This window comes from Otolemur garnettii, unplaced genomic scaffold (genome assembly GCF_000181295.1).
Source record: "Otolemur garnettii isolate 467f Iridium unplaced genomic scaffold, OtoGar3 scaffold00035, whole genome shotgun sequence".
Taxonomy (NCBI): Eukaryota; Metazoa; Chordata; class Mammalia; order Primates; family Galagidae; genus Otolemur; species Otolemur garnettii.
Window position 1 is genome coordinate 3,966,417 of NW_003852430.1, and position 26,094 is coordinate 3,992,510.

The window sequence follows — 26,094 nt, forward strand, 5'->3', positions numbered from 1 at the left end:
TCATTAAAGGAACCCTGTTATTTTGAACACATTTAAACCTGAAACATGGTCAAATGCTTTTCCCTCTTTCTCTCCCTCTCTGTGTGTGTGTGTGTGTGGGTATATCTCCAATATACACCATATCCTATATACAGTATAAAATTATTAGAACACACACATAAAACAAAGTTATCCTTACTGTGGGTAATACAATTCTCTATTTGAAATCCAAGAAAATATATATCATTATTATGAATCATTTGAAAATACAGATAACTGTTTATTTCTAATTTTATTTGTTTATTTTTCTTATTTTATTACATTGGCTAAAATCTTCTATTCAATGCTGAACCATTGATGGGGACCTGGTTTGTTTTTGTTTTGTGTTTTTATTTCAAAATATTAAGGGGGCAAAAATGTTTTTGTTACATAGACACCTTTCACATTTGAGATTTTAGTATGCCCACCCTGAGGCCTTGTTTTGCTGGTTTTTAAAAATTGAGACTGTTTCTAAAAGTTCACCATTAAGTATAATATTCTCTGTGATTTTGTTATAAGATGACTCTCATGAGCTCTAGGTTCCATTTACTCTTATTTTTTTTCTTGTCTTTTCTTTTCTTTTTTTTTTTTTTTTTTTTCGAGACAGAATGTCACTGTGTTGCCCTCGGTAGAGTGCCATGGTGTCACAGCTCACAGCAACCTCAAACTCTTATACTTAAGTGATTCTCTTGCCTCAGCCTCCCAAGTAGCTGGGACTACAGGCGCCTGCCACAACAACAGCGATTTTTTTGTTGCAGTTGTTTAGCTGGCCCGCGCTGGGTTTGAACCCACCACCCTCTGTGTATGTGGCTCGTGCTGTAACCACTGTGCTACGAGCCCATTTACTCTTAGTTTAAGAAAGATTTTATCATAAAACATGTTGATTATATCATTCTTTTCCTATCTCCATTAAGAAATGTTTTTCTTCTCTATTAATTTTCTAATTACATCAGTTCTCTAATATTGAACTAATATTTCATTTATTTCTTGTACAAACCTTACTTGGGAATGTATTCATACCTATTGGATTCCGTTTTATAACAGTTTGAAATCTGTGATGTTAAATCATCCCTTATTTTGAAGATTTTTTTCTTTTCTACATTTGCATATACACCACCATGTTTTAAGGGTCAAAACCATTGTGGATAACCTTTATTGTAGGCTGCCATTAGTAAAGAAGGTTAATAATTTTCCGAAGACATATAAAGGTGAAAATAAAAGCTAGATGAAAGGATAACACTTGGTAAGATTTCTTGACTTCAGAGTCTCTTTCTGGAGACTTCGCTTTTCTAATGCTCAGAATCTTATTCAGCAAACCTTTATAGAGAGCTGTGCAGAACCTTGGGCAAGATTATGCCTGAGGGATTTAATGTTTTGACTAATCAAGAAGCAGTATCACTAACCATGCAGGATGGAAGCACGGTTTTGTAGAGAGCTTCACGAGAGATGAAGCTAAAAATAGCAATAACTAAAGGAATATATGAGGCAGGAAACCAAAAACAAGGGCCTTATCAAATGGGACAGACCTGATCATTAAGTCCCTCTTGAGCTACTTTGAGCATCTGCAATGACTTTTGTGCTTTGGTTCTTCTATTTCTACTGCCCCCGCCCATGTTCTACTCAAGGGTCTGTGGTGTGGAAAACAGTTATGCAGGTTAACAAATGGATCTGTGTGAAAACATTTGATGACTGCCCACCTAGTCATGCATGCAAAAAGCACAAAAGTCTCTCACCTTCCATATTCAGTCACTCCTGAGTTCCTACTATTTCCTCTTAAAGTTCCAGTTTGCCCTTTTCGTCTCTGTAGTTTGCATACCTTGCAAACAAGATCTTCAGTATCTCACGCTTGATGCACTGAAGGAGTCCAGGATCTCATCAGTTTTGTCTTTTGCCTCTTAAATCTACCGTCTATAGATACACCAAGAAGATGTTTCTGAAATACAAATTTAAAGGGCAAATACCATTTCCACCTAAAAATCTTTGTGATTCTCCAGTACCTGCTGGATGAGGTCCGTGATTTTTACCATTACTCATGAGGCCCTGGATGTTCTGGCATCAGAGTTATGTGATCTAGCCTCACTGTTTATCATTCTCTCACGTTGTGTAATTTTACCATTATCTTTACATTACCCTCATCTTGAACTCAATGTTACAGCAACAGAAAATGTGTTGTAAAGTCTCCCATACTGTTGTTAATTTCTTTGTCCTTACCATAATGTCTTTTCTGCCTGGAAACTTTGACTGTGTATTAATTAATTTTTCCTCAAATCAGACATTACTGCCTCCAAGAAGCCATATTGCTCCAGTCAAATTACAGTGTCAACTGACAAAGATCTCATTTTAAGAAGCTAGGCACACATGTAAGAAGCATTTATTCCATGGATTCCTACACCTGTAGTTCAACTATCCAGCTTCAATATAACACAAAATTTATTTTCTCTATGTGAATAGGTTCATCATTTTTGTGTGTGTGAAAGTTTCGACAAAGTGTTAGTTCAGGCTTACTATGTAGGTGAATGTAGGAATAAGGTGCCAACCTACCTGACTGGATATTATCTCATTTCTATTCTACTTTACACTCAATCACTACCAGAAATAAATTATATACAGACAAGAATGAGAACTCATTAAGGAAAACTGGCTCACCTAAAGGCAGAGAGCTTCTGAACTGTAAACCACTCTGCAAGGACTTCCAGAACATGTCCTCATTAAGGATGTTTCTATTAAACCATATTTTGACAATGTTGAATCATTCGTTGGGGACAGTTGTTGAACATTAAGCATGTGCTATGTGCTTGGCACAGTGGTACAGGCCGCAACTAACCATGATGCACACACAGTCCTTCCCCTCACTAATAATCCGTGCATTGGTGTGTAAATAGCAGTGGAGACCTTTTGTGAACAGCACTGTGACAGGGACGTGACGTGGTTTGGGAACACAGCCCAGAAACACCTGCTCAGGAGGTCTTTCTAAATCATGACTTGAAAGATGAATCAGGTGGCCTGGGGGTAGAGAAGGTGAAGTTCACCGCACAGAGGAGCATAAAGGCCTCCAGTCCAGGAGGGTCAGGAGTTAGAAGGAGCATGACAGAAGTTGAGGCTGTGGCAGGCTCAGGGTAGACCAGTAAGGGTTTGGGATCTATTTCGCAGACTTGATGTGGAGAGTGTGATGGAGCCACTAAAGGCTTGAAACAGAACTTGAGTTCTCATAACAGGTACATTATAAGGTACCAATGCATTCAGGTCTTATGATTCGGAATTTAAAAATAAATGACCCGATATCATCTCACGATACACACCATACACACACACACCAGTCAACTCTAGCATCCGAAAAAGAATTATGGATGGGGCTCAGTGTCTGCTGAGTTCCTGTGAGGAACAGAGAAAAGTGCTGTCACAGAAAGGTGTTGTCACTCCTAATTAAAATACCTACGGTTTTGACTTGCAATCAAAAAAAGCCAACTTTCCAGCAGAGAGGTGGGACCATTGAGTGCTATTACTGTGTCTGGTATGGAGATCAGATTGACTACGGGGCAGTGGAGCCCATAGGGAAGGACGGGAGGAGCTAACACTCATTCCAGTGTGAATGGGAGCCCACAATCATTGAATCCTCACAGAAGCTGATAGGTGGACATGATTAAGATCCCTAATTTACAGATGAAGAAACACAATGCATAAAAAAGTCAGGCAATTTTCTCAAACCCACAAAACCAAATTTTATTCATAGACATTTAGATTCCAGGAGGACTGCTTGTAACTACTATGTTACAATCTCCCTTTAAGATACAATTAGAAAAAAATAATAATGGTGAGTTGGTTCATCAGAAGCAATAGCTGTGCTTTATTTTCTTTAATTTATTTATGTATTTAGTAATATGTTTAATCTATTTGCCTATTTGTTTTGAATAGAGACCACAAAGGGTGTTTGGATGTGAAAAGCAAACCTCTTGAGCAACATGTATTTGATGGGAAACTATATAGATTTATAGTTAATTGCTTAATACTTCCTTTATTCTCTAACTCGATTTCTGAGTTTAAATTCAGAGCTTTTAGAGTAACATTTTTTTTTTCAAATCCTTGTCTCCGTCTTTACTGCAACATAAATTCTAGATGGATTAAATGTTCTAATGTAATAAATTAAAATGGAAAAAATACTTTCTTTTCTTTTTAATTATTTATTTATTATTTTTTATTAAATCATAGCTGTGTATATTAATGCAATCATGGGGTACAGTGTGGTGTTTTCATATACATTTTGAAATACTCTCATCAAACTGGTTAACGTAGCCTTCATGTCATTTTTTTAGTTATTGAGTTAAGACATTCATACTCTGCTTTTAGAAAGATTCACTTGTACCCTTGTAAGATAAACCATAGAGGTGACCCCACCAATCACCCTCCCTCCACCCATCCACCCATCCACCCTCCTCCCTTCCCCTCTTTAATCCCCCTCCCCATATTCTAAGGCTATAATTAGGCTATAACATTCCTATGAAAGCTATAAATTAGTTTCAAAATAGGGCTGTGTACTTTGAATACTTTTTCTTCCATTCTTGAGATACTTTGCTAAGAAGAATATTTTCCAGCTCCATCCATGAAAACATGAAGGAGGTAAAGTCTCCATCTTTCTTTAGGGCTGCATAATATACCATGGTGTACATATGCCACAATTTATTGATCTATTCGTGGGTTGATGGGCCTTTGGGCTTCTTCCATGACCTAACAATTATGAATTGGGCTGCAATAAACATTCTGATACAAATATCTTTGTTGTAATGTGATTTTTGGTCTTCTGGATATATACCTAATAAAGGAATTGCAGGATCAAATGGCAGGTCTATTTTTAGTTCTCTAAGTGTTCTCCAGACGTCTTTCCAAAAGGAACATATTAGTTTGCATTCCCACCAGCAGTGTAGGAGTGTTCCCTTTTCTTCACATCCACACCAACATCTCTGGTTTTGGAATTTTGTGATATGGGCCAATCTTATTGAAATTAGGTGATATCGCAAAGTAGTTTTGGTTTGCATTTCTCTGATGATTAAGGATGGTGAGCATTTTTTCATGTATCTATAGGCCATGTAGAGTAACATTTTGAAATTAGACTAAAAGAAACTTAGCAGAAGTAAGAAAAACTGGAAAAAAGAGACAATGACTGTTAACAAGATAAAAATAAGAACCCAGACAGCAAGAGAGCTTGCTAAATGAAGTGGGGAACAATAGGCAGACTGACTTACCTTGGAGGCTGACGTGAGGAAATGGACAGGAAGTCTAAATCATGGGTATAGTTTACTTTTATTCTATACACCTACAAGATAGAGACGGGTCCTAAAATCTACTGCTCTTTGAAACCAGCCGACCATCTATTATTTAGAGAAAACTCATAACAACATACCATGGTAAACACAAATTTTGTCCCATGTATACATATTCATATCCTAATATATATGCAAGTATATGTAGTGAGCCTAAAGGTCGCTTGCTGATGGCGTATAATCTGTACACACTATAGGTATACACTCACAGCCACACTCAAACATATATGAAATTAGTTCTGTTGAACTACCTAACACAATGGGAAAGAGGAGAGAGAGAGAAGGAGAGAAAGGAGAGAGAAGGGCAAAGAAAATAAGAAGCGATTCCTTGCTACTGTTCAATGATGTTCATCGGCCAATTGGAACCAATGTAAAGATGGACAAATGACTAACCCCAAGTGTAAAAGTGAATCCAGGGGCTTATGAAGTCATGGGGTGATGCAGGTGCATATTCATCTTTTGGCACATTTGGGAAATGAAAATTATATTCTTTGTTCAATGTCATTAAGTTATTTACAACTAGATCTGGAGGTTTCAGATTTATCATCAGGAAGGAGAAAGCCAAATGTCCCTTTTTTTCAGGAGCACCAATGATTAGCAGATTAGAATGTTTTCCACATGTCCATTTTTACTATCAAGAGAATTTTAAAGACGTTTTCCAGCTTCCACAGCTGAGCCAGATGTCAGTGGATCCCACAGTGAAATGAAATTGGCAGAGTAGACGTCTCATGACCCCAGGGCTGTTTTATCGGGGATCAGTTTATTGTCTACGAGTCATTCCTAACTGAAAACTGTGAAGTTTGGGGGTCCAATCTGCCATAGGCACAGCAATCTGCTGACTTGGTTGAACCGCTGAAACCCAGCAGTATTTCTTATAACTTTTCTCACATGGTGCTGTAATTGTTGTTTGTCTTGGCACAGGAATAGTAAAGGGTCTCATTTCCACTCTACACTTCCGATCTCTGGTTTCAGAAACATCAGTAGAGAATATTTTACCAGCCACATTGTTTGTTGTGCAAACAAATCCTGGTGATGTATCCTATGAGTCTCTTCACTCTGTTCTCAAATGACGATGGTCTCAAAGGGATCAGATGGATGCGCTCAAAAACAACTTGAGGAGTTAACACAATGCTTTTGAAAATTTTATTTGATAGCTTTGGTTCAAGAAATCACAGCCAAAAGTCCAAAAGTGGTTAGAATAACACACCTTCTTCTTCCTTAACTTTTAAATTTCTGCTACTGAGACTGTAAAGAAGGCATTTAAAGAAGACATATGGTTTAACACATAATACACTAAAATGAACATGCTTCTGCTCACCACACAGTTTAATAAAGAGTGTTACCATTATTTTCACAGAAGCTCCTTGATTTCATGACTCCTGACTCTTCTCCCCAAGAACGTTCTGCAAACCATTCTCTTGTTTGTCTTCAAAGTGTTACCCTATGATTTGATTGCTAATTTTGTCTGGTTTTGAACTTTACATAACTGGAATATTACTTATGTATTCTTCAGCAACGAGCCTGACCTCACCCATTCTTAGGGTTGTGAGATCAATCTGTGGCAGGCCTATAGCTCTAGTCCCTGTCATGGATGTATTCTACTATGTGACTATGTCACACTTTAGTCTAATTTATTTAGATGAAAATCTCAACTCTTCCAGTTTTTAGTATCATGAATAGTTCTGTTTCCTGCTGCACATGTACAAGAGACTTCCTAGGTATATGCCAAGGAATAAATTTCTGGGTTGTAGAATATGAATGTGTTCCCAATTATTAAATGTGAATGTGTTCACAAAACTCCAGCCTAAAAGTGGTTATAACAACTTAGGTTCTCAGCAGCAGCTGCGATATTTTGTGCAAATCTCCATCTTTTCTGCCCCTGGATATTGTCTGTCTGACTTCCAAATATTTGAAAACATACAAGGTATAAAACAGAATCTCATAAATGTGTGTTTTCCGATTAATAACCAAGTCAAACACAAACACAGATATTTTGTGTTTCTGCCCTTTGTGCTATTTTGCTGCACAATATCTGATGTGATCCATTGACTTTTTTTCCACTGTATTTTCTTCTTTCAGTTTTTTTTTTAAACATAAGCTCTTAAATGCATCATATACATACAGAGAAGGGCACAAAGTATAAAGGTATAGATCAATGAATGTTAACGAAGTGAAACAGCACCCAGAGCCAGAAACAGAACACTGTCAGCATGTGACACTCCTCCCATGCCCTCTCCCACATTACGCTATTCCTATCTTAGCATCTATCACGATGAATTAGACGCTCACGAAGTCGTGGTGACTCCCTGGACACTGGCTCCAAGTGTTTCTTACTGTTATGCTCATCCACACTTAACCTCCAGCAATTAACCAACATTACTAAGGAGGTATCCGCTGTGCATCTTGGGACTTGCCTATCTGTCCAGATTTTGGGGTGGACTTGGCCCTTCAGTTTTCTGATGAATCCAAAAAAGTCATTTATTTTCCACTTGTCAAACTTTATCTTGTTTGAAGGATGAAGGTGATGATTTCTAAGCTCCTCAGATTAGTAGATAACTTAGGGATTCATAATATATCTTTTTATGGACAGAAAAAATCTTAATTTTAATATAGGTAGTTTATCAATCTTTTTCTATCTTGTTAACCCTTTTAATGTATTGCTATTATGGAATAAATCTCTGCTTCTGCAAAATATTTTTCTCAAGTTCTTTATTTCCATATTTATACTTAAAATCAACCAGGAGTTGATTTTGTGTATAATGTGAAGATTAAGATTTTTATTTTCTATTTGGATACCAGAACCGTTTATCAAAAAGATGGTGCTTTTTTCACCAAGTTGTAGTGATATTTTTATCACAGATCAGATGACTGCATATGTTTGAGTCTCTTTCTCAGCTCTACTCTGCCATTTTAGTCTGGATGTCGAGGTCCTTGAATTGTTTCTATGCTGTCTTATGTATTCCAGCTTGTAGTAAGACTTGTTTTCTGGTAAGATCTCCAGATTTGAGAATCTTTTAGATTGCCTTGGCTATTTTCTATCATTTGCATTCCTACATAAATTTTAGAATCCACTCATCACTTTACACACGCACATACACACAAACTTGTTGGGGATCTTCCTGATGGATCAATTTAGCAAAAACTGACATGTGTTTAATATTGAATCTTCCAAGCCAGAAAGTTATTTTGTTCAGACCAAAATCGCCCTTGAGAGACCACCGTACACACACGTAAAAGCAAAGGAGTGGCTTTATTCAAGCATATGCCTGGGTCACTCCACTCAACAGCATAGCTGTGGAGAAGCCCCACCAGAGTTTGGGGCTTCTTTTGTAATCAGGATTGCTGAGCATTGTGGGATGAAATAAAATGCGGGGGTAATTTGGTGGAGCTGCAACATGATAGGTTAGGGCTAGTTTCTGGGACACTTGCGGGGTGCTCATTGGCTGAATCAGCTTTGCTGTTAGGGGCTTTCCAAGATAGGGCTGGGTGTTTGTTTTCATAGGTTGTCTCCACCTGGGCTGGATGCCCCTCCCGTTTGTAGTTTCTCCTGGAACGGGGCCTGAGGCTTGGTCAGAGCTTATGACAAAATGGAGTTGCTGCAGCCTCTTCAATTTTATCTATTCACATATTTAAATTTTTAATAACTCCTCTCCATAATGTTTGTTTTATTCCAGGATATCATCTCCAAGCAATATCATATACCTAGTGCGAAATGACACCTTATTATGTGATATTTAATATTGCAATTGAAATTTTATTTTATTTTGTAATCAATGAATACTAGTTACATAATTAGATACACAGACATATACACACGCTGGTGATTTTTGTATGCTGTACTTGTGTTCACCAATCTTGCTAAATTTATTTATTGATTTTTTTGGTTTTCCTTGGAGTTCTTTGTAATTTTGAATACACAATTAAGATACCTGAAGTAATTATAATTTTATTTCATCCTTTCCAATACGTATTCCTTAAAGCTTCTACACTTTCCTTACTGCACTTGCTAGACTCTACTACTTAGTTAAGTATGTGAAATAATTTCCTACATTATTTGAGATGATTGCAAGATTCTTCTTCTTTATTTTATTAATGTGATAATTCCACTGGTTGCTTTTGAAGATTTAACTAGAATTTCTGGGGTAAATCCAAGTTGGTTAAAATGGACTATTCTATTTATGTCACTAAATTCAATTTGAAGAATTTTGTTTAGGATGTTGTAAAATAGATTTGACTGTGATTTTTTTTTTCTTCTTCTTTTTTTTTTTTTTTTTTCTCTCCAGGGCTGGGTTTGAACCCACCACCTCCAGCATATGGGACCAGCGTCCTACCCTTTTGAGCCAAAGTCACCGCCCTTTTTTCCTTCTTATAATATACTTGTAGGATCAAGGTTATATTGGACTCAGGAAATGAATTGGGAGTGGGAAGAACAGTGGCACTCAGAATGACTGCATCAGACATCACACCAGGCCCTCTAGGGCGACAGCTGCTCCCGAAGCAAATTACAGATCTGTTTCCCGAGTGTGTAAGCCTTGCTTAAAGTTATAGGCAAAAATGACAAAAATCGATTAGTGAGAAAAACTGGACACCTAAAGGTCTCATGATGAGAGGATGGGTATACAAATAAGTTATGGTTTGCATACATTATACAGACATTGAGATAATCCTGTCTTTTCCCTTTTAATCTATTAAGATGATTTCTAATAAATGTTCTGATGTTGAACGAAATTTGAATTCCTAAAATTAAAAAACATCTTTATGATATGTTACCTTTCTTTATATGTTACTAGGCTTGGTTTACTAATATTTTGTTTAAGATTTGGCTTTAACATTTATGAATGAGTGCAGCCATAATTTTCCTTTCATACACTGTCCTTATCTGATTTGGGGACCAAGAGTAGATTACTTGTAAAATGAAATGGGGTAGAATCTGTATTTCAATATTCTCTGGGAATGTCTGTGTAATACCGAATTCTCTGCTTCTTTTCAATTCAATATAACTCGCCTATAAAGCAACTGGGCTTCTGTTTTCATTGTAGAAAAATATGTAAACTACTGCAGTGATGAGGTTCTATTTCTTTTTTACATTTATGATGATGTATACAAATTTAACTTTTTACCTAGGTTTTGAAATATATTGGAAAAGCCTTTTCAGAATAATATCTTATTATGTTTTGATCTCTGCTACATCCATAATGCTGTGCCCTTTTTCATTCCTCCCAACTCTCGAATCTCCCTGTGACATCACAAATACAATGCTGGGAAGCAGGGAGTGCAAGGTTTCTCGGGAAAGGAATAAAGAAACTCCCTGTAGAAGTTTGAAAGCAATGTAGCTGAATTTCCACATATATTTTAAACTAGAAAAGACAGTTTGTTCTCTCAGACAAATTGCACGGTAACAATTTCTTCAGGTGAATAGATTATAAAAGAACAATTATATGTTTAAAAATGTATTACTAAAACATTGACAGTAACCCAAACACTAGTTCTTAATGACGAATATATTTAGAGAAAACCAAAAACAATCACATACATGTCTAAACACATTACATATATCTTTCTTTTTCTGTAATAGACCAAAGCACACAAATCATCAGTCAAGAACATTACAGGCCAGCCTCGTCCTATGTGGAATCAGAACTTGCATTTGAAGTGAACATCTTGTTCCACTAACTATTACTGAACTAATTTTTATTCAGGATATTCTTACATGGAACTGTACTGAGTGAATGAAAATTTCATGTCCATTGACTTCTTTTCATGATATATATGGTAAACACATTATGGGAGAAATCTTCCTCCAGAAATTTACTTGCTAGTATCTTTTCAACTTGAATTTTAAAAGAGGAAGACTATGTCTCCTTGTGTCCTTGTGCCTCTTACTTGGCCTCTTTTATTGCCTACCATCTGACCATGAATTGAATGATGAATTGCTTTCAGTGGTTTTGATCTTTAACCAAGTCCAAGCTGAAAGGGTTCCTCATCACCCATTCGTCACATTGCACCTGGACAGACCGAGTTCCTGGAGACAAGGGCCCCTCCCACCAGGACTGTGCTTCCCACGTGGGTTATCTACTATGCATCAGGAAAGCCTTTTGACAGAATTTCTACTTTCTTCACGGGAATCTCAGCTGTCTGTTAGTTTAGCATCTACTGAGAATGATTTTGCTGCCACTGTTATTATTAACCACAGCCCTTAAGACACATAGAAACTGTACCCTTTCCTCACCTCGTGCCTATATTTTGCTGCTCCCTACTTGTTTTCTTAATAATATGTGCTGAGATATATCTGAAAATACGAGGTATAGTTTATTTGAAGTATAGAATCTTAAATAAAATTCTGGGAAGGTTTAATAAATTTGCCAAGCCATTTTCATGGACCATGCAATTACTAATTCCCTGCCTCTCTACCTTTTGCATTTATGTAACCACAAGTGATCTGCCTGCAATCTTATCCTTTTTCTTTATATTTATCTTTACATCCATTTCCCCCACTTTTGCATTAGTACAGCAGGACATTACTCGGTAGAAATTCACCTGCAGACACTTAAGAATTGTTTCATTGGAGAAAAGAAAACCCTACAGAAGTGTGTGGAAGTTGAAGCTTTAAGTGTAAGCAGAGAGTTAATTACAAATATGCATGTGTTTATTGATTGATTTTACTCACTTTAGTTCACCACAGTTCAACAGGATTCATTGTAACCACCAATTCCTACTGATCTAATCCAGAATTTCTCTGCTTACTAAAAATGGCAGTATTTCTAATTAGATCCTGGATGGATTAATAAGAAGTTCACATTTCTGTTTACTAATTTACCATTTCCTATCCCCACTACCACCATTTCTTCCTTCAGAGATTTAGATCACATTCCTAAAATTCAAATGCTTCGGGAGGTAAAAGAAGCAGGATGTAAGATAAAAAGCAAATCTACACCCTTAGAATATGTTCAGTCTGTGTGACCTAGCAAAGGCATGCCCTGTTTCAAGGGGTGACTTGTAACTTAGTTCCAGCCTAAGTTTTTGTCATGGAAGAATATAAACTCACTTTATAGACAATTTAGCATGTTATTAAAACTCACAACAAAACATGATTTTTCATAAATTCTTAGAATTTTGTAAGGTAACAACCAGTATCTATCTATCTATCTATCTTAGTGCACCAAGACCAATAGGAAAAAGATAAAGCAGAAGGAATCACACTACCAGACCTCAGACTATACTATAAATTGATAGTGATTAAAACAGTATGGTACTGGCACAAAAACAGAGAGGTAGATGTATGGAACAGAATAGAGAACCAAGAGATGAACCCAGCTACTTACTGTTATTTGATCTTTAACAAGCCAATTCAAAAATTTCAGTGAGGAAAGATTCTCCATTTAACAAATGGTGCTGGGTGAACTGGTTGGTGACCTGTAGAAGACTGAAACTGGAACCAACCTCTCACCACTAAGATAGACTCTCAGATTAAAGATGTAAACTTAAGACATGAAACTATAAAAATACTAGAAGAAAGTGCAGGGAAAACTCTTGAAGAAATTGGCCTGGGTGAATATTTTATGAGGAGGACCCCCCAGGCAATTGAAGCAACATCAAAAATACACTATTGGGACCTGATCAAACTAAAAAACTTCTGCACAGCCAAGAACACAGTAAGTAAAGCAAGCAGACAGCCCTCAGAATGGGAGAAGATATTTGCAGGTTATGTCTCCGACAAAGGTTTAATAACCAGAATCCAGAGAACTCAAACGTATTAGCAAGAAAAGAACAAGTGATCCCATCTTAGGGTGGGCAAGAGACTTGAAGAGAAACTTCTCTGAAGAAGAGAAGGTGCATGGCCTACAGACACATGAAAAAATGTTCATCATCCTTAATCATCAGAGAAATGCAAATCAAAACTACTTTGAGATATCATCTAACTCCAGTAAGATTATCCCACATCTCAAAATCCCAAAACCAGAGATGTTGGTGTGGAAGTGGAGAAAAGGGAACACTTCTACACTGCTAGTGGGAATGCAAACTAATACCTTTTGGAAAAATGTTTGGAGAACATGTGGAGATATAACAATAGACCTGCCTATTCCTACAATTCCTACAATTCTACAATTCCTCTACTAGGACCTGCCTAGTAGACCAGTGGACCTGCCTATTCCTACAATTCCTACAATCCTACAATTCCTCTACCAGGTATATATCCAGAAGACCAAAAATTACATTATAACAAAGATATTTGTACCAGAATGTTTATTGCAGCCCAATTCATAATTGCTAAGTCATGGAAGATGTCCAAGGGCCCATTGACCCACAAATGGATCAATAAATTATGGTATATGTACACCATGGAATATTATGCAGCCTTAAAGAAAGATGGAGACTTTGCCCCTTACATGTTTACCTGGATGGAGCTGGAACATATTCTTCTCAGCAAAGTATTTCAAGAATGGAAGAAAAAGTATCCAGTGTACTCAGCCTTATTATGAAACCAATTTATAGCTTTCTTATGAAAACTATAACCCAATTATAGCCCAAAGAGAAGGGGAAAGGGGAGAGGGAGGGGACGGGAGGGTGGACGATGGATGGAGGGAGGGTAATCAGTGGGATCACACCTACAGTGCATCTTACAAGGGTACATGTGAAATTTACTAGGTGTAGAATATAAATGTCTTAACACAGTAACTAAGAAAATGCCGTGAATGCTATGTTAACTAGTTTGATGAAAATATTTCAAATTGTATATAAAACCAGCACATTGTACCCCATGATAGCATTAATGTACACAGCTATGATTTAATAAATAAATAAATAAAATGTGACAACAGTAAGGCAGGGTAAAATTTAAGAAGTTGTCATTAGCTCCTTACAGATGTTACAGCTTAGCAATCAAAAGTATTTTATAGTTTCCCTTTTCCCACATTTTTTTTTCAGTTGATTCAGTTATGGGTGTGATTTGAAAATAACTCTGTTGGATTTCATGCAGTTGAAGTAGGTATTAACACTTATAACTCTAAGGTCTGTTACCTATCAAGTCTTGTGTGGTTTCAAGGGGAAGTATTCCAAAATGTCTATGTAGAAAAACAAATAACATTTTCTCTCCTTACGAAATAGCAGCAGTATCCTTTTTATGTGGCCCTTCAACTGAAGACAGTGGGTTTTGGTTACTGAAGCAAATGTTTCCTTTTGGAATGTTTACTGAACTGAAAACATTTTACTAAGAAATGTGAGCTTTATTTAGTTATCTGTAGTTACTGTGGGATCAAAGGAAAAGAAACCTGATTCTCAAAGCATCCTCTTCAAACCTCAACGTTTTTACCCCAGGAAATTGATGTCATAAAAACATTTTCCATATCCTGTAAGGAAAGGTTTTCCCCAAGAAATTGCTGAAGATATTTGTACGCTTAACATAAATAAAGTCAAATGGTTTATATGTGGTGCACAAATACATACAAGAACATTCTGAGATATTTGAAGAAATAGTCCTGCTTACTGAATAAATAAGTCTTACAGAGACCCATAATTTCTGAATGAATGGAGGAGAAATTGATAGAACATAAGGAATGTATAGTTCAAAGCAGGAAAAGAAACAGAAGGGTGCATTGTAATGATCCCCAGATAGTGAAGAGATCTAAACTCATAGGCCTTCTATAGAAAAAACATAACCAGATTTCCTTCTTATACAAACAACAATTGGAATAAATGGAAAAAGACACTAATTTATTATATGAAATGACTGAATATTATCATTACATCAATTCTCTATAAATTAATCTATCTATATGTAATGGCTACTTGGAGGATAGAGTTTCAGCCAAATTCATTTTAAGTTGAGTTATACAAAATAAATATAATATCTATAAATAATTAAGAAGGGTTTGATAAAAAGTCCAATAAAAGGGTCATGCTATGTCAGATCTAAAATCTAAAAAACTGCATTAATTATAAGCGTGACATTACACAAAATAAATAGCCTAGAGGAACAGAGCAAAACAAGATGAGCTAGATTGAAATCCTAGTTCTACAACCTTTCAAAGAGGAGATGTTGGCAAGTGCCCCAAACTTGCTAAGGTACAGTTATAACGCTTTTTTTAAATTATAAAAATTACTTTATAGGATAGTCATGAAGATAAAATAGGATAATACAGATAAAACACAATTTAAGAATTTCTTAGTATGTCAGCTATTGTTATCACAGAATAGAGATTCCAGAGAGACTCAAGACTTTAAAAACAGTGTCACAGCTGAACATTGTGTACTGCTAGGGAAAGAATGAGTTATGTAATAAATGAATAAAAATGTGTTTATAGAAAAAATAGATTCCTATCTTGTGTATTAAATAAAAATAAAGTCCAGTTGGATTAAAGATTTGATTGCAAAAAAATGAAGCCAAAGAAAAGACAGGTGAAAGTAATGAAATTTGTATTTTTTTACAAACCATTGGGATTTTTAAGTTATCATAATTGTACTAGCTAGGATCTTCAACTTTACTAGGAGTGGTGGTAATGAGTACACTTATCTCATAATTGATTTGTAGGTAATGCTTTTGTTTCCTCATAAAATTGATATATTTGTCCCAATGTTATCTTCAATGATTATGTCAATGTTTTGCCTATAGTTGATGTTCTGTAAATATTCATGGAATAAAGGAGTCTGAAAATATATATATATATTTAAAAAAAGAAAGAAAAGACAGGTGGTCACATCTTCCTGCAGTGTAAGTCCAAAGGCAGAAATCAGAAAAGGATGCCAGTGTTGACAATCGTGGTTATCATCCAGCTTTAAACACAGCTGATCATCTCTCTTTCTTGGATATATTTCTTCCTTTAAATTCTAGTACTCAAAACTCTGTTGGTTTCCCTAGTTCTGAGTTCTCAAATTCCTCTTCTTTCTGATCTCTTAAGGATAGCATCCTGTAGTATTCCAGCCTTGGTCCTCTTTTCTTATCTATCTACCATCTCACACAGTCTCCTGGATTTAAATGCTATCTATGTGCTGATTGCTTCCAGATTTATAATTTCAGCAAAGACTTCTTACCCACAAACAAGTCTTACAGATGCAACTGCCTAGTCTACGTCTCCATCTAGATGTTTAGTAGGTTTGTCAAAATAACATGCTCTAAAGTGCAATTCTAATCTTGGTCCCCAAATTTTGTCCGCTTGCGGCCTTCATCTTAGTTGGTGACAATTTCATACCTGGAGTCACTCAGGTGAATACCGTGGTGTGCGTGTGACCCTTTTCTTCCCTTTTAGGCATTCTGTATCTAACTCATCATGAGACCAACACAAATTTCAAAATATATTGAGAATCTTCTCAGTAGTTACCACTCTTATGCAAGCCATTTGTTGCCTGGACTACTGGAACTGCATCCTTCCTAATCTGGTCTCCTGCTTCTATTTTTGCCCCCCTGACCCCACCCCACCTCACACATTCTACAGTCTGGTCACATTAAGGCAGCTCAAATGATTCTTTTAAAAATGCAAGCCAGATCTTCTTACAGCTCTGCAAGTTTTCCTCATTTCACTCCTCTCTTCCTCTCCCCCTTACTCACCCAGCTCCAGCCACACCGGCCACATCTCTGTTTGTTGAGCACACTTGAATATCTCAGCTAAAACTATGCAAGGTCTAGAATGCGCTTCTTCCAGATGTGAAGTTGGAGTAACATCCTCACCTCCTTCAGTCCTTTGTTTAAATCTCTCTTTTATAAGATCATCTTCTCAACCACCCAGGTAATACTGCAGCCTCCCCTTCTTCACCACCGCCCAGACTTCCCGTCTTTTGCATCCTTCAGTACCTTCTCCTTCATTTTTGCATTGATTTTTATCGCCATTTTATGCTTTAAAATGAATTTATTATTGCCATCATCTGTACTTCCTTGTCAGTGTATATGAGCCACCTGAGGACATGACAGCTGTTTTCATTATGTTCCTGTCATGTCCTTGGATAGTGCCTGATAGGTAGCATGACTCAGTATGTTTTCAAAGACATTCATAAATAAATTCAAACCTAAGGGATATATATGCATTAAAACAAAAAAAATTAAAATGAACTATGAAAAATAATTCTACTCTCTAGATCCATACATTAAATAAATACCTTAGTAGTGGGTTAAATAATCCTAACATATAAACCATTTTTCTAATTATTGAGAAAATATATTACAATAAGAAGTGGCCAAAGAATAGGGACGTTATATTAAAAAAATTACAGCCATTGAACATATGAAAGATATTTTCAATTCTACTAGTAATAAAACAAATGCAAACAAAAATAAGAATGGCATTTCAAATGCATATCCAGTTGTTCTATATTCTAAATTATAATAATTACAATATCCTCCCTTGGGAAGGTTTTATAATTATATTCATGTTGTACATGTGCACACTTAGTAAGTGTATCAGCAGAAAGATTCTTTCTGAAAACAATTGACCTTCATAAGATATCAAAAGCTCTCCAATGTTCTAATCATTTTCCCATAAAATTCACTCCAAGTCGGATGAGTAAAAGAGTGATAAACAGAAAAGAATGATAAATAAATCACAATTGTATTGCAATAAAATAAAATAAATATTTCTAATCAGAAGTACGATTGGTTAAATTAACATATACATTTAACATATATACACACGGGGTAGGTTATTTCAAATCTAAAAATCTTATCTGCAGAAGTTTTAATGACAAGATTGCTCTTTGTAATATACAGGCAAAACAAAATTGTACTTCATTATTCCTGTAACACACACACATACATAATATGCATATACATGTCTATGAATGTATATTTATGTACACACACATATAAATAAGAATGGGAGTGATCTACTTAAATAATTAACACTATTTTTCTATATGTCAAAGGACTGTAAGTTATTTTTCTTTATACTTTTCGAAATTTTCTATATACTTAAAAATCAATACAATTTTTTAATTATTAGAAATAAAACCAATAAATCCCACTACCATAGCTTTAATTAATAATAAAGTAATAAATGTAGAATTTAGGTTTAATAATGTACATTGTTTTATCTGCCAGGCAGAACTTTCAGAAGTCTACTTGCTTAAGACACTGATGAGACTCTATAAATTCCTTCTACAATATATTTTTTGAGGAGGAACTCTGCAGAATGTCTGTGGTCCTGTGGAGCATGAGCTTATAAAATACAATTACTATCTTTAGCAAGGAGGTCCTTTCCTCTGTTCTCATAAATCTGGCAGTGCCTTGGAAAGCTCAAAAGACCTAATGATAGCCAACTAGTTTTCCAAACTTGCAGCCTCAGAGTCACTATTCTCTTTCCTTCTCCTAACCCTTATTCTTTATCAACCTTGCCTTACACACACTCACAAGCAACTCTCAGTCCCACTGACTCTTCATTGGAATACCAGCTCCCGTCTATGTCCTCCATCTTGTCTTCTCTCTTGACTGTTTGAACGGTTCAGTGCTATAACCAAATACTATAAGCTTGGTGGCTTATAAACAACCAAGATTTGTTTCTTATAGTTCTAGATGCTGAGAAGTCAAATGAAATTGATGGCAGCTTCTATGTCGGGTAAGGGCCAATCTCTGCTTCATAGATGGTGCCTGGTGCCTTCTTTCTGTGTCATCCCATGGAAGAAAGGGCCACATAAACTCCCTTGGGCCTGTTTCATAAGGACATTTACGCTATTCATGAGGGCTCTGCCTCTTAATACTATCACACTGGTGGATAGATTTCAACATATGAATTTTGGGAAAAGCACATTCAGGCCATAGCAACCCCATCATTTTTTTCACCAGGAATAGAACGATTTCTGTGTTCTTCACCTTAGTCTCTGTGTCTCTGATCTCCATACTTTTGCCATTTCATCTCTACACCACTGAGAACCCTACCAGTCCATCCTCTACCTATAATTTGGAGCAAGTTTCCTACGACAAAGTATTAATCAAATGATCCCCAATTAATTACATCCATCCTCCAGTATAAAGAAACAAACAAAAATACAAAACAACTCACCTCATAATTTGGCTTGCATAGTGTCTCCCCTGGGTTCCTGGGACACGTGTATGTCCCTCTGCCCTTGCTGGAAAGTCTCCAAAGTTAGTCACCTGAGCTTACTTTGGTATGCATCCTCTCCAGCACTAGAAGATTTGCCTGTTTTTATTATATTGTTTTATATATAAAAAAAATCATTTGCATGGGTATGTGTATGTGTGTGTGTTTATGGTAAAGAATCAGCTATGAAGCAGGATAGAATATTTTTAAATATAATGGATTAAAATGAAATAAACAATTATATATTAAGCTAAAATACAAAAGCTACTATGATTTTTATTTCTTTTGTCATTTGTTAAAAGTTCGGTCAGAAAAAAATACAATTACTACAAAAATAGTTATTATACTTAATCTGAAATGCCTTTTGTGGCAGGGTATAATCATAACTTTATCCTCACAGTTGTCATATTTATCCAGAATTTTAAAAATTGAAGTTAGTATAACTTATGTCTGTAATTTGGATGACTAGAACTTGACTTCTTGCCTAAGAAATTCAACATGATTTCCATATTCTGTTAGATCAAAGATTTATTAAAGAAAGGTATGGTGTTTCCTAATCCTTTCTTATCCAGTACACCTGACAGTAGGGAGACCGTCACATAGAAGATAGCCAGTAAGTATTTTTTAGGTTAGATGGATATTTAAAAATAATTCACAAAATAATTCTAAATTATCATAATTAACAGAAATAATTTTTATTGTATATTCTGCTGCATATTGAAGGAAGATTTACAAACAAATGTCTAAAGTAAAACGGGTGGTGCCTATGGCTCAAAGGAGTAAGGCACCGGCCCCATATGCTGGAGGTGGTGGGTTCGAACCCAGCCCCAGCCAAAAACTGCAAAAAAAAAGAAAGAAAAACAACTTTGTCGCTTCCAGATGGGAATTATCAGTGTTTGAATTGCCATTATTAAATTCTCCTTATCCTCTATTGTTTTTCAGCCCTGAGTCTAACATTTACTAATACTATTAAATGAGTCTTGTATTCTTAACTGGGAAGTAATTTTATAAGAATGAGCCAATGGGATCTAATAATGTACAAGACATTACTTCTATATAGTTTAAGTCTAGAACTAGAACTACTTTGATGACATATGAGAAAGTTGTTCAAACAGTAGAATTAAGCGATTGTTACATTTTGGCTTTTGTAGTTATCATCGGTTCCAGTTGTGTGTGTGGAGGAGGAAGTGTTTAAGAACTGGGTATATAACCATTAACTGATTACATTAAATCAAGTTGGAAAAAATCATCACAAGAGTAATGGCTTAATTTTAATGCCAAACTAGCCAATCTCAGACAGGTATTCCAGTGAAAAAGGTTTGTGTTACATCACATTCAGGGAAACAGCATATATACATAAAATTTCCTTATATATATGAACTTTCAAGAGAGAAAATATTGAAAGAAAAGAAAAAAATTAAAAAATGAAAAGTTTAATGTGTTTTATGACACTACAACAAAATTTCCAAATTAAATCCACACGGAGTCAGAGAGATGTGACTACTACTTCATTGAAAATAAGATTAAAATAATAAGATGACATTTACAGAATGGGTAACAGAGGGGCTCATAAAGGTAATGAGTTTTGAAATTTCCATCTCTTATGCCAAGGGAAGAATCCTATCATTTCCTGGCCCCAATCCCTAACATAATAAAAAAGACAAGGTTAAGTACTAAAGAGAGCAAAGACTGAACTAAAAAAAATAATGGTTTCAATAGATGCTGTTTTGGGTTTTTTTCCTGAAAGTGTTAATAGCAGCAAAAATTCATTTTAAAATAAGACTTGTTATTTTCTAAAACGCTAAGAAGTTAACCAGGAAGAGCCTGTCCTTCTGGTTCTAAACTTGCGTTGTTATGTTCAAAAAGAATGGAATAATAGCTGAAACCCAGAGCCGATGTTTCACTTGGTATAATCAGATCAAAACAAAGAGACATCCAGGAATGTAATTTTTGGAATCAATATGATCGCACTAAATAATCAAAATTGCAAGGATAAGCAAAGAAAATATTTTGATTAGCTGTGCCTGCTTTGAATTGAAGAACATTTTTTGAAAGAGATGTGAACATGTATTTGGACTTATCTTCTGGGGTAACAGATTTCTTTTTCATACACAGAGATGGGAATTCATCTATTCATAGTCTATGGATAAGGCAAAAGCATCTTAGTGTAATCTTCCTTGTAAGTCTCAAGTACAAAACAGTCATACCCATTGGGAGGACACTGGAGAATTTCTGAAAATGAAGCAAAAACCAGCACACTTGTCCCTGAAGGGAGTGTAGAGTCGCCATCTCCTAATGTCTCTTTGTTACAGGTGCTTTGACTCCACATTTCTGTTCTTGTCTGCTCTCTGGTGCTCCACTTCTGATCTGCTCAGTCTCTGGAGCCCAGGAAAGATGTTCTTGCTATCTAATATGTGTTGGAGATTTCCCTTGACCCAAGAAGCTATAACCCCAATATCATATCACAGAGCGTGCTATACTCCAAGCCCATCCCTTTCTTCTGAAGTGTCAACCAACTGTAAATTAAAAGCATTGGTATAGGTGGGAAAACCATGGTTAATTAAACTCAAACTACTAAACCATGATTAAAAGGAAACAATGAAACAAAGCCGTCTGCTGATGAACCCCCTTCTTATTTCTTCTTCTTCTTCTTTTTTTTTTTTGGTTTTTCTTTTCTGACAAATAGAATAAACCTGATAATCAACTGTTACACTGTTGGCCCATTTGGTCAGGGTGGATGAAATGTGAGCGATGGGAGAGGCAGAGAAGTTCTAAAAGTAATCCCCCCATCCTTGGTGAACTTCAAGTTTATGGTCGAAGCACAGTCTGTATACAAAGATTAACTACTTCCCTTTAACTCGTTATAGTAATATTTCACATGCATCATTTTAAAACATTGATTCATTGAATGTCAGTTTAAAATGCCATCGACCTCAGAAGCAGCCTTTTCTAGCATTGCATTAAACACCTGTGGGTGTGTAGAAATAGATGAAGATTATAGTATCCCTGAATATAAAAATTAATTGATCACTTGATGCCCAAAGGAGAGAGTTTATATCAGTAAAAAGGTGCTGGATCAAAACTAAAGCTAACAAACGTATTTGAATGTTTACCCTTTCTGTACCACTGATACAAGCAATCTAACTACTAAGGGAGGGGGAAAAAATATAGAAAACTAGGTTTTTCATCATCTTCTCATGTACTATGGTGGCTCCTGAGCCTTGGTTATGCACGATAAATCCAATAAATCGGACAAGTGCAATCAAGTGCAGTGTTAGGAAAGCATCATGGTAGAAATTCTGCACCTCATCTCGATTTTGCAAAATTCAGGAAAGTAGACAGCATGACATTTATTCTTACAAAGATGAAACTGAGAATCAGAGAGGCTCTTTGGGCCAGCAATGGAAATTTGAAAAATTTTTTTCTCAAGAAACTCAAAACAAATTTCACAAAGAACGACTTATGGTATGTGGCATATGACCGTGCCAGCATGAAAAAGGGCTTTTGATGCACAAATTTGGTAAATAATTGTTCTTTGTAGAAGAATAATAAACACATGGCAACCATTACAAAGGAAGGCGCATTAGCTAGAAGTTTATTAAGTTAAAGAGAAAAAAAGGCAATCAGTGTTTCTTAACAAGAACTCTAAATACTGCCTGTTTTGCTTTGTCTCGATGCTACCAATTAACGTGCAACTACTATTCGTGGTACTGCATTTCATTTACTTTATTTTGTTTTTACACAATTATGAAGACCCATTTCAGTGGAGAAAAATGTAGACTGGGCACTTCTTTGCAATTAAATAAACAATTTTTTAAACATGTGTTTCACTTAGGTAGTTGGCAGAAAGGTGAAGCTAAACTTTTACATAAAAAATTAAGACAGGTCTATTGGGTCGTGTACATTTCTTCACTGTACATTTGTCACCTCATTTCCTTGCTCTTTGGGTTTTGAGTGGTTATAAATATCCACTCTTAAATCTCTTCTCTTAGAATAATTTCTCTATATAATTATCTGATAATTATGAATTCTTGACTTCCATACAACCATCTCCAGTCCCATAAGTCATAGGTTTAAGTTATAAAAAAACTCAATAAAACCTGGGAACCCAAGAAAGATCCCTCTCTTCCATGATTAGCGTGTGCTTTCCAGACGGAGGGGACGTTCCATTTATAACTCTCATTTGTTTCCTATCATTGTGGCCAAGTTTCCACTTATTACATGTCTCCTTGCCTTAATATTAACTTCCAGTTTGGAGCACTGTGAACTGTTTCTCCACCCCTAAATTAAAGCAAATGATATCCACTCCCCCTTCACCACCAATTTTGCTAGGAGCCACTTCAAAGGTTCCATTAAAAAAAAAAAAAAAAAGAGTATGCCCTCTGTTTCCCGATTCCAAGGTCAGCCCTGTTCCCAATGAAATTGGATTTTCTCTGATTCTTTTATTTAAACATTGTCAGTTTTTTCCAGACATTTTTTCTCCTCCTCTAAAGTTAAACCTGATTGTTGTGTTGTTGTTGTTGCTGCTGGTGCTGTTATTAGGGAGGTGAGCAGAGGTGAGAAAGGGTTCTGCTTGGGACATGTGTGTTTGCAATGACATTCCAGCACCCCACACGGCTGTCTTTAATAAAGCTCCAAAAATGGGCAGTGCCTGTGGCTCAAAGGAGTAGGGCGCCGACCCCATATGCCAGAGGTGGCCGAGTTCAAACCCAGCCCTGGCCAAAAACTGCAAATAAAGAAATAAAGCTCCAAAACATTTTAAGATGGTCTTAGTTACACACAGTCTGAAGAAAGCCGCGGTGTGTTTTTCTTTTCTTATGCTGTCCATTTCTTATCAAACTATATTTAAGTGGATAGCGGAAAAGGCAAAAAGGCTCTACAACTCTTCAGCTCTTGATTTCCACAGCACATCTCTGCCCTTTGACCACTTCCTCCATAGCTCCTTTGTAGCCGCCTCTCCGGCCTCACGTCACGGTGCTGATTACACAAGCCACTGCTGCCCTCTTCTCCGAGCATTTACACTGAGACTATAAATTAAGCTCTCAGGCAATGTCACACGAAGCTGGAAGCACACTGTTGCTCTCCTCGGCCCCTGGCCTCCCTCTGTTCCCTTGCCTCCCACACATACCTAGGACTTGTGTTTATGGTAAAAAAAAAAAAAAAGAGAGAGAGAGAGAGAGAAAGAAAGAAAGAAAAGAAAACCCAGTTATATATGCTCAAGAGGACTTTCTTGCTAACTACCACAGGAGCCACTGAAGGGTAGAATATCAGCCCCTCCCCCGACACACACACACACACACACACACACACACACCCCACACTCCAAACAGTTTGGCTGAAGTCCAACATATATTTCTTAAGAAAAGAGATATTCTTCTTGGCACTTGAGGGTGCTACTGACCCACAACCATCTAAAAGTAATGTATCTGCTCACGTCTTTACAATTTGAATGTGAATCCTAAACCCACATGAGGGCCCATGAAAGGTGGGGAAGGATAAAGGCAGCTTTGTATTTTCCCTCTGTTCAACAGACAGGGCCTTGAGAAATGAGGGTGCTTGGCTGCTCCCTTTGTGGGGTGGCTTTGTTGCTGGTTCACCCTCCTGTCATGAAGGTGTGATTTTGGGGGGAGTCCTGGCCTTCTCCAGGCTCTCATCCATATTTCCCACCTTGTTTGGACCCAAGGTGATTCCCCGTCCCCTCTATGTCTGTGATACGCCAGGCCAATACCCCATGATTTCTGTTCTCATCTCTCTGTAAATACAGATGACGCGGTTCAGCTATCTTAGCAAATTTTCTAAGCCTAAATTTCTCTAAATACACTTGTGCTCTTTTAGTGTGTAGAGCATACTGCTCTCCTCCCCAAAGACCTTTTGCCCAAATGGTGTTTCATCAACCTGAAACATTCTTTTAACACACTTGCACACACACATATACACAACCTATGCTCTGTTTGCCGGGGGGGGGGGAGTTCCTTCTCATTCCTGGGATCTTATTTTAACACTACATCCTCAGATAAACCCTCCTTAGCCCTTAAAATCACAGTAGGTCATCAGCACTGTTTTGTAGTGGGATTTATCAAGAGGCAGACAGAGTCCAGAAGTAGATGTTTCGGCTTCCAGATCTTGCTCTATAGCCCCTTATCCCAAAGAGCTTAAACAATGATTCATTATACAATAAATATGCTACAAAAATGAAATGTAGATAACATATCCACACAAATAAACAAGGGGAATTGAGAGAGAGAGAGGGAAATTAGGAGAAAGAGAAAGAGAGAGAGAGCACACTTGAGGAATTTGCTCAGGAACACTGAGTAAGTCACAGTTGCAGCTGATCCCAGAGTCTGAAGTGTGACCTAGTTTTCTATTGTTTCAGAAATGAGAATATCTAAAGAAGGAAAATTGTAAAAATTCCCACACTCTAAAGACCATGAGATAACATGTTCAGTTTCCTCTGACGGGACAGAGTGCTCCTCGTTTGCTTCCAGAGGATAAAGAAGGATTTGGACACACACGTTAACAAGGTCGAAATAAGCCCTGTGGAGCTTGATCGTTACATTTTTTAAACACTTCTGTCAGGCAACTGTATACGTTTGGACCGTGACATTAAGCTTTACATATTGATTTTCAGTTTCACCACAAAGATTTCATATAGTCTCATCTTTACTTATCTAAATCTAAGGTTCTGAAACACCAATCTATGTTTAACTGCATTTAAGAAACTGACATTAATTTAAAACGAA

General features: G+C 36.5%; 1 protein-coding gene across 3 annotated transcripts in view; it reads right to left on the reverse strand.

Moving 5' to 3' along the window:
* Positions 1–26,094, reverse strand: part of HMGCLL1 (3-hydroxymethyl-3-methylglutaryl-CoA lyase like 1) — a 141,329-nt gene that overhangs the window by 34,016 nt on the left and 81,219 nt on the right. The window lies entirely within an intron of this gene.